Source organism: Etheostoma cragini, chromosome 24 (assembly GCF_013103735.1).
Source record: "Etheostoma cragini isolate CJK2018 chromosome 24, CSU_Ecrag_1.0, whole genome shotgun sequence".
In the NCBI taxonomy this organism is placed as follows: domain Eukaryota; kingdom Metazoa; phylum Chordata; class Actinopteri; order Perciformes; family Percidae; genus Etheostoma; species Etheostoma cragini.
Genome location: NC_048430.1, coordinates 10554289 through 10557096, shown reverse-complemented (window position 1 = coordinate 10557096; position 2808 = coordinate 10554289). Strand labels below are relative to the sequence as shown.

Genomic DNA, 2808 nt, shown 5'->3' with positions numbered 1-2808 from the left:
CACGGACGAGCCCCTGAAGCGGGCCGCCAGGAAGAACCCGCCAATGAACCGCAACAAGGGAGCCGAATCACTGGCCCATCGCCACCCCTTGGGGCTGGCAGCACGGAGAAGGCTCGGGGGCGGCTAGTGCTTCCCGAGCGCCATGGCGGCGGGACAACAACGCTAGCGGCCACCCTGGAGCGGACCTCAGTCGGCCTCCCGGGGCTAAACACACAGTAAGGACCTCAGCGCCTCGCCCCTCCGCGACTAGTTGACGTCCCTCAGGTCGGACCTGCCGGGGAGGCGGGAGCGTTGCCCTGCGTCCCAAGCTGCTCGAGGGGGACCGCGAGAATCCACACTCCGTCCCTGGCGCTGACGGTGGTTGGCCCATCTCCAGCAACAGGCCCACCTGGGAAGCCTGCAAAACCGCCATGGTGTTCAGGCTCGCTCCAGCCTGGCCCGGCGCCATATACGTCTTCCCCACTAGCGAGGAAGACACCCGACACGACCCCGTCGGCAGCGCCGGCTGGCCGAAAGACGACGTCTGCTGGGGAGAGAGGTAACTCACCAGAGCGTCTACAACCCGCGGCATCGTCCTGTAGCCGCAGTCCTTAATCCCCGCCACATTGCCATACTCCAGCACCTGGGGAGTAGAAAGCCAGGCAGAGTTAGGTTTATCCCATGATTTACACAACTCACTGTGAAAATCCGGGAAAAACCTTGAAGAACCGGCGCGGGGGCCCGGAGTGGCTAAGCAGGAAGCAACATCCAGTCTGACAGCCTGTGGCCAATCCAGACCGCATTTGCCACAGCTCGTGACATCACAGTCGGGCGCGGCGCTCTTCTGATGACGTCGGCCCGCCACCCGGAAGTCCTCTCCCTCCACCACGCTGCCAAGCACAACGAGCTCCTCAGAGCCAGAGTGCCACTGCTACGTCTGTCAGCGTCCCCGAACAGAGGAAGCCGAGAGACCCGGCCCACGAACGGGGACTGGGGGAGTCGGAACCGGCAGACAAAGGACGAGACGGAGCAACAGTCGTCTCGGAAACCTCCAGCAGATCTCGCCGCGATCCACATGACCGAAACCGCCGAGTCGCCTCAGCGGCCGCGGGGCCCGACCCACGGGGAGAGCGTATCTGACCGTCCGCGGAAAAGAGGGCCGTGCGGGACCTCAGTACCCGCATGGGCAGGGCTTCGCAATGGACACAAACAGCCCCCTCGAGAGCCGCCGTGGCGTGCGACAGGCCCAAACAAGAAACACACAGCTCATGAGAGTCTCCAACCGAGATGAAACGCGGGCAGGGAGACACACATCTTCGGAACTGGTCAACTGCTTGGACAAACTGCAACTTCCAGGTGAGTAGGATACATGGAGTCTTTCAACACAACATCAACCAACGTGCCTGCTGAATAGAAAAAAGCTAATGAGCTATGTGCCGGCGTGAATATATGCCCCTACGGTTATGCCGTCACATGCTACCGTTCTCAATAGGACCAATAGGATTGGAGTAGTTTTCATTCGCATTCAGCCCTGTCATGCCTAAAGGCGTTATCATAGTGTCGTAACCGACGCAGTTCGAGTTCCCCTCGAAGGGGAACCCAACCCTCCCGTTATTGTTTTCCTGAACCCAACCGTCCCGTTATTGTTTTCCTGAACCCAACCTAAACCCAACCGTCCTGTTATTGTTTTTCTGAACCCAACCGTCCCGTTATTGTTTTCATAAAACCAGCCGTGTCGTTATTGTTTTCCTAAACCCAATTGTCCCATTATTGTTTTCCTAAACCCAATCAGCCCGTTATGGTTTTCCTAAACCCAACCGTCCCGTTATTGTGTTCCTAAACCCAACTGTACCGTTATTGTTGTCCTAAACCCAACCGTCCCGTTATTGTTTTCCTAAACCCAACCGTTCCGTTGTTTGCTAAACCCTCCAGTACTTTTCCTAAACCTAACTGTGCGTTCTAGTCCTAAAGACAACCATCCGTCTTTTTATTAACATTACAAGTGCCGGGATTCCATAACTACTAGAACTGCGGTGACATTCCAGATTAATCTGTCATGATGAATACCTAATTGCAATATAAATGCAGGTATTGTGTTAGGATGTGTGAAATGATTCCAGCCAGTTTGAGGATGTATAAAGTTATATGAACACGTAGGCAGGCACCGGCCATCTAGCTCTGTGTACCAAGCCTTTCACAGGGCAAGCGCCCGGCGCAGCCTTCTGATTAAGGACGGAGTCCATCCACGCCGGATTTATTGTCGTTACCGATTCAGGCTTTACCTTCGGCCCATCGCTGATGCCCACACTTGTTACTCAAGACCGCTTATGACGTTTCTTTGGCATATTTGGCTGATAGTAGCTAAGCAACCAATATGCATCTTCAACTGCGCGAAAGATTAAAAACAATACAGCGAAAATCCGAGCGGTCAATGTGACCGTGTATGGCCAATAGGTAAAAGTGATTTTATTTTCTTTGCCTACTGTGTAATGTATATAAAAACAATTTTTAACTACCTTTTAGGAAAAGTCAGGTACCAGCAGGATTGTATTATTTTATACATATTTTTAGCAAAGTCATCACATATGTAAATTTAAAAACGGTCAAAATGACCGTCATGGCCGTTCTAGCGTTAAACCCAACCGCCCCGTCCTTCCAGAGTGTCATAAAAACATAAGCTCAATGTGGGATAACAGTTAGCTCAGACAGTAATCATACCAGATAGGTTGTTGTTTATGCATGTAAGAGTTAAATTGTAGTTAACCATTCATAGGGATCTTTCAGGGCAGAGTCAGCAGGAAGTGGACACTAGGCTGCAAGTATGGATCA

The 2808-nt window shown here is 52.8% G+C and overlaps 1 long non-coding RNA gene across 1 annotated transcript in view; it reads right to left on the bottom strand.

The window, feature by feature from the left end:
• The window catches only part of LOC117939556, a 5562-nt gene extending 3924 nt beyond the window's left edge, over positions 1-1638 (bottom strand). Inside the window, exon 1 of the long non-coding RNA XR_004655607.1 lies at positions 1584-1638. This is a non-coding gene — a long non-coding RNA (uncharacterized LOC117939556). The remainder of the gene's footprint in view (positions 1-1583) is intronic.
• Between the last annotated feature and the right edge of the window lie 1170 nt (positions 1639-2808).